The sequence below is a fragment of the Hemiscyllium ocellatum genome, chromosome 6 (genome assembly GCF_020745735.1).
Source record: "Hemiscyllium ocellatum isolate sHemOce1 chromosome 6, sHemOce1.pat.X.cur, whole genome shotgun sequence".
NCBI classification, from domain to species: domain Eukaryota; kingdom Metazoa; phylum Chordata; class Chondrichthyes; order Orectolobiformes; family Hemiscylliidae; genus Hemiscyllium; species Hemiscyllium ocellatum.
The window spans coordinates 50,412,820-50,419,897 of NC_083406.1; positions in this window are offsets into that span (position 1 = coordinate 50,412,820).

Here is a 7,078-nt window from a genome sequence, read left to right on the forward strand (position 1 = left end):
GAGGAACAGGAGCGTTGCTCCTAGTCCACAGGTAAGCTTTAAACATAACTAACATCTTATGCATTGCCATTAGATTTCCAGTTGTCGTGTGGCTATTGTGAATAGCAGGTAAGTGTTTGTTTGGAAGCAAAAGGAGAGAGGAGGCACATATATAAAAAAGATATGTGAAGTCTAGGCGAGAAAATATGCATGGAACTGGGCATCAATAAATGGCTAGAGGAAGGAATGAGTTGAAGGGTGTGGTGCTGGAAAAGTACAGCCAGTCAGGCAGCATCTGAGGAGCAGGAGAATCGATGTTTCGAGGATAAGCTCTTCATCAGGAATGAGGCTTGTGGTCCAAGAGGGCTGAGACATAAATGGGAGAGGTGGTGGGGTTGAGGGGGAAGTAGCTGAAAATGCAATAGGAAGATGAAGATGGGGGTGAAGGTGATAGGTTAGAGAGGAGGGTGAAGCAGATGGATGGGAACAAAGATCGACAGGTATGACAGTTAAAGATGGCGGTGCTGAGTTGGAAGTTTGGATCTGGGACAAGGTGGGGTGAGGGGAAATGAGAAAACTGGTCCCGTGTGTTTGGAGGGACCCAAGGCAAAAGATGAGGTGTTCTTCCTCTAGGTGTGGTGTGGTTATGGTTTAGCGGTGCATGTCCTTGTTGGCGTGAGAGGGGGAATTGGACTGCATGTGTCCCAGAGATGTTCTCTGAAATGTTTTGCAAACTGGCGTCTTATCTATCCAATGTAGAGGAGACCACATCAGGAGCACGGACACTGTAGATGAAGTACAAGTAAATCTGTCAGATGTGGAAGGATCCTTTGGGGCCTTGGATGGAGGTAAGGGGAGAAGTGTGGGTGCAGGTTTTGCACTTATGGTGGCAGGGAAAGGCGCTGGGAGTGGAGTGTGGGTTGTTGGAGGGACATGGACCTAACAAGGGATTCGAAGAGGTGTTGGTTTCTCCGGAACGCAGATGGGGTGGGGAAGGAAATATATGCCTGATGTGGAGGTCTGTTTGTAGGTAGCGAAATGGCAGAAGATAATGCAATGTATCTGGAGGTTGGTAGGGTGGAAGAAGAGTATGGGGCGGTGGGGGCGGGGGCTGGGATTCCCTCCTTTGTTGCAATTAGAGGGGTGGGGTTCAAGGGCGGAGGTGTGGGAAACGGAGGAGATGGGCTGGAGGGCATAGTCAACAATGTGGAAGGGGAAATTGTGGTCTTGGAAGAAGGAGGCCATCTGGAATGTTCTATGTAAAATTGGTCCTCCTGAGAGCAGTCCTCACTTTCTCCTCGAGACCATATAGATATAGGAGGATCTGCACACCCCTGCTTTGGTTCTATATTCCCCCTTTCAAAAGCTTACACATTATAAGAGCACTCCATTGAGATTATATAATGTATGTGTATATTAATATCTTTTCCTATTTGTGTATATAATGTTACACCATTAATTGTCTCTATATTAAAGAACTTGAGGATGAGTTTGCAAAGCTACAGCCAATCTCAGAATTCCCAACTACGTGCAATTCATAATTAATACAATTCTAGCTAAGAAATGTTACATGACTAAAATGTGATCTAACCCATATCTAAATGATCATTGATTAATCCTGGGTCAGAGTAGATGAATTTTTGTTTTTAAGAGTTGGGCATATTTTGATGTCATTCAACAAGAATGAAGAAGGATTTCCAAACCAAAGATAATGAATTCTCAGTTCATAAAGAATTGTGCTGGATTGCCTTTTTGGATAGTGAAATAATTTAATGAAACAACAAGTTTAAGTTTGAAGGACAACTAATTGTAATTGTAGCATGGATAATGTGATGCAAAATTTTATGTAATTGACAAATTCTGTTTCAAAAATAGAGCAACCAAATATTATTTTGTTAAAAATTTGAAAATGTTTCCTAGTTTAGTTTCAAAGAATAAGTAGCACTGAGGGGTTCCATTCAACTCATTAGGTTTGATGTTGACTCTTCCATGTTGTACTCTAGTAATTCCCAGCATTATTTGTCTTTCTACATTTTTTGTCTGATTCACTTTTTGGACAGCTACTACTGAAACTGTATACACCCTGTGCAACATAATTTCAGAGACAGCAACCCATTCTCTGGAAACAAAATGAATAAAGCCAAACTTTGTACCTGTTTTGAGCTACTGAGGACCTGGAAAGCTTATAGCTCGCTCTTTCTTTGTTGTGGTAACGCCTTGTCCAATCAGTCAGCAGACTTTTTTGTTTGTAGTATGATCAAGATTGCATCATTTTATTTTCTGTAATTTAGAGTATGTACTAAGAATGGAAAAATAACTATATTATAACCAAGGACAATGGAAGGAATTCCTCACCTCTAAAATTAAGTTACTGAAACTTATTGTGTGCAGTATTTAAACAGCTACTTTGTTTGAGTGGTAGGATTTAGCTGGCAACAAGTTCTGGTTTAGTGGTCAAAAGTATTTTGGCCTGATGATAACTGTTTGCTTCATGAGTAACTGAACAGCTTGTTGGTGTGAGCCACAGATTTTTTAAAAATTCGTAGATGGGCAGGTTTTTTGTCTATCTGCAATAAAATATCTGAAGCTTGAAGTTATTTCATCCTATTAGTCACTGTAGACTGTTGTCTTTTAGCAGGAGCTAAGAGACTTGGCAGTTAGTGTACCAATCACCCTGCGTGTCTTGCAAAGAAATTTAAAGAATCTGGGAAAAGGAGATTGAACAACAGATGTAACTGGCAAACAAAATGATAATCTGAAAGAAGCCTGTGGAATGGTGCTATTGAATTGTGTTTCTCATTCTTTCTATCCTTATTGACTGTCTGAATATGTGTATAGGGTTTTTTTTAGAAAGGGATTAGTGTGTTAACTAATACAATCAGATGCTGATAGTTCATAGCTGTTTACTTATTTCTAATAAATGGTAGCGATGGTTAAGGACAGGAACCTGGTTGTTTTTTTATGATAACTGGCTTCTTACAAACAAGTAAATCAGGAACTTTGCATGCTTTCATTAGTTTTCATGGTGATTCTGCGTCCAATGGGTATATTATTCAGTATACTTTCCCAAGTGGGTTCTAACTTTATAAATTGTTGTGGCATTTTGGATTTATCCTGATGATTACGAAAAAAAAATAGCTTTTGAAAGCCCTGCTATTACTAGCCTCATCACAAAAGTTTAAGATCTTCCGAAAGTACACAGACGTCCCTAATTTACCTTTTTCCTTTAGATCCAGGTTGACAGAAAGCATGAACCATGTTTCTCTATTTAAGAAGAATTACAATTTACAACAAATAAATAGATTTTAGCTGCAGATGAACAACTATGAACTGTCGACATATTAGTTGAAACGTGAATTCCATTATAAAACTTCTCCAATGCACACTTGCAAACACACATTTTTTTTTTAAAGTGTTATGTGCGGAGGGAAAGACTAGGAAGGAGATGAATGTATCTTGTCCTCAGGGTTTACAGAGATGATCCTTTGTCTTGTCAGGATCTTCATTCTGTATGTACTTTCATTTGCTTGCAGAAGGCACAGGGTGAATGGTCCAGGCTTGTAAGGATTTTGACTTAGTGGATAAAAGCCACTGTTTATCATAAGTGATGAAAGGAAATAAGCTGTCTTTTACAATAGATAAAAGGACAGCTCCTTCCATTTTGAAAATTCAATGGCTGATCAGATGTTTAAACGCTTGAGCTCTTCAGGTACCTGGGAACCAAGCACATTTTTGTTGAGATGCAGAAGGCCTTTGTCAAGGCTGTAATCATCATTACACAGACTAATCAGCTACTTATTCCCCACTGAATCTCCCTTTATGTACATGCTATCCACAATAACCTTCCCCAATACTTGAACAAATTCCAGTGGAAATAGTGCTCAAAATGATTCAGGTGGGCTGCTTTTAAAATGTGCAGTAGTCATTTCCATAATCTGTGCTTTTTAAAATAGTCCTTTTCCATTTTATTCCACAGTCAGAAATACAGAAAAATAAATGGTTGTTATATGTCATCAATCATGACCCATTATGCTGCTGCTACTGCCCACTGGTCTTCACTAATCTTACGGTAAGATACTGAATATATGCATGGACCAGTTGGAGCATACAGAAAACAGAGTGTGATAGATTGAGGGAGGTGGTCACACTGAAGGTTCATTGGGTGACTGGAGAGGAAAGGCAGGTAGTGTAGGTAATCCACAGGTCTCCTGTGGCTATCCCCCTCAAACAAGCATACTGTTTTGGTCTCTAGGGAAAATAGCAGAAGCAGTGAGGTCTGTAGCACCATGACTAGATCTGCTGTAAACCAGGGTATAGCAAAGCCCAAGCAAACAATATTGATAGGGGACTGTCTGGTTAGGGGCACAAACAGATGTTTCTGCAGCTGTGAGCAAGACTCCAGAATGGTATATTGCCTCTGTGGTGCTGGGGTCAAGAAATCTTTGGAGTGGTTGCAGGAATTTCTTAAAGAGGGGTGCAAGCAGCTGGAGGTCATTTTAAGCTTTAGTAGCAATATATAGGTAGAAAAAGGGAAGAGATCCTGCAGAATGAATATAGGGAGTTAGACAGGAGGTTACAAAGCAGGACTTCAAGGCTGGTAGTCTCTGGATTACTTGTGGTGCCAGGTGCTAGGAATAGGAGGATAGAGCAGATGAATGCGTGGCTGAGGAGTTGGTGCAGGGGGCAGGGATTCAGATTTTTTTGGATCATTGGGAACAATAAGAGAATGTTAGGGCTAGTACATAAGTTAAAGGTAACAATTTTAAATAGATAAGGCAGGCAAGAGCAGACTATGGAATGACTGGAGACTGATGAACTAAATTGCAAGGGGGCTAAGAGATAATAAGGCAGATGAACTCCGGGCATGGATAGATTTGTGTGTCTGGGATATCATTACTATTACAGAAACATGGTTGAGGGAGGAGCAGAAGGGAAGGAGGGTGAGTGGCATTTTTGGTTAAACATAATATCACAGCAGTACATAGAGAGGATATTCCTGAGGTATTGTCCAGTGAGGCTATGTGGGTGGAACTGAGAAATAAAAAAGAGGTAATCAATTTGGTGAGATTGTAATATAGGTACCTAATAGTCAGTGGGAAATTGATAAGCAAATATATAGGGAGATCACAGAGGGCTGTAGGAATAATACAGTTGTAATAGCAGGGAATTTTAACTTCCCAAGCTTAGATTTATTATTAGATTAGATTAGACTTAGTGTGGAAACAGGCTCTTCGGCCCAACAAGTCCACACCGACCCGCCGAAGTGCAACCCACCCATACCCCTACCTAACATACGGGCAATTTAGCATGTCCACGTCACCTGACCCACAGTCAGTCGCCTGAGTCAGGAATTGAACCCAGGTCTCAGGTGCTGTGAGGCAGCAGTGCTAACCACTGTGCCACTGTATTAGGAGCTTGGCTGGGGATAAATTTCTCAATCAATATGCGTGATTAGAGAAGGGGCAAAACTCAACTGCCTCTTGGAAAATATGACAGAGCAAGTGTCTGAGGTGTTAGTGCAGGAGCACTAGGGACCATAATTCTATTAAATTTAAAACAATTATAGGAAAGTATAGGCCTGGTCTGCAAGTTAAAGGTCCAAATTGGGTCAAGGCTACTTTAAATGGGATTAGACAGGAGCCTTCAAAAGTAGATAGAGAAAATATTTTCACAGGAAAAGGGATGTCTGGTAAGTGGGAGACTTTCAAAAGTAAGATAAGAAGAGTTCAGGGCCAGCACGCACCCGTTATAGTGATGGGCAAGACTGACACGAGTAGGGAACACAAGATAACTAGAGATATTGAGGTTCTGGTCAAGAAAAAGGAGGAAACATACATCAAGTATAGGCAGCTAGGATCAAATGAATTCTTTGCGGAATATAGGGATGTAGAAGTACACTTGAGAGAAATCAAGAGGTCAAAAAGAGTCCATGAGAGAGCTTTGGCAGATAATGTAAAGGAGAATCCAATGATGTTCTATAGGTATAGTAAGGGCAAAAGAGTAACTATGGAGATGGTGAAATCCTAAACAAATATTTCTTGTCAGTATTTACTGGGAGAAATATGTGGAAACTAGGGAACTTGGGGAAGTAAATAGTGATTTCTTGAAGAGTCCATATTACAGAAGAGGATGTTTTTTCCTCGGACATTGTGGGAAGTTAGGGAAAAAAATTGTGGGGCCTCCACTGGAGATATTTGTATCATCAACAGCCATGGATAATGTGCCACAGACTGGAAGGTGGCTAATGTTGTGCTATTGTTTAAGAAAGGTTGCAAGGAAAAGCCAGAGAACTACAGACTAGTTACTTAATGCCCACGGTGGGTAAGTCATTGGAGGGGGGATTCTGAGAGAGGATTTACATGCATTTGAAAAGGCAAGAACTGATCAGGGATAGTCAGCATGGCTTTGTGTGGGGGAAATCCTGTGTCTCAAATTTCAGTTTTTGTTTTGAAGATGTTGTCTGCACAGACTTTACCAAGGCCATCAATAAGGTACTGTGTAGTAGGTTAATTAGTAAGGCTTGATCATGTGGGATCCAGGAGAGCTGGCCAAATGTGTACAAAATTAGCTTGATGATAGGAGACAAAGGGAGGTGGTAGAGGGCAGTTTTTTACACTGGAGGCAAGTGACTATCAGTGTTCTGTAAAGATTGGTGCAGGGTCCACTAAAACAATCATTTGTATAAATGATTTGGATGAAAATGTAGGAGGTGTGGTTAGTCAGTTTGCGAATGACACCAAAATTGGTGGTATAGTGGACAGTGAAGTAGTACAGTGGGATCTTCATCAGCTGAGCCAGTGGACTGAGAAATGGCAGATGGAATTTTATTCAAATAAATGCAAAATGTTAGAATATAGAACATTAAAGCGTAGTAGTATTTTGCCCTTCGGTCCTCGATGGTTCCACAGGTTGTCGAAACAATCTAAAGCCTGTCTATCCTATACTATTCTATTTTCATCCATAAGTTTATCCAATCACCATTTAAATGCCCTTAAATTCAGCAGACCTACCACTGTTCCATGCCCGTACTACTTTGTAACCAAACTACCTCTGACATCTGCCCTATATCTATCACCATTTAAAGCTATGTCCTCTCGTA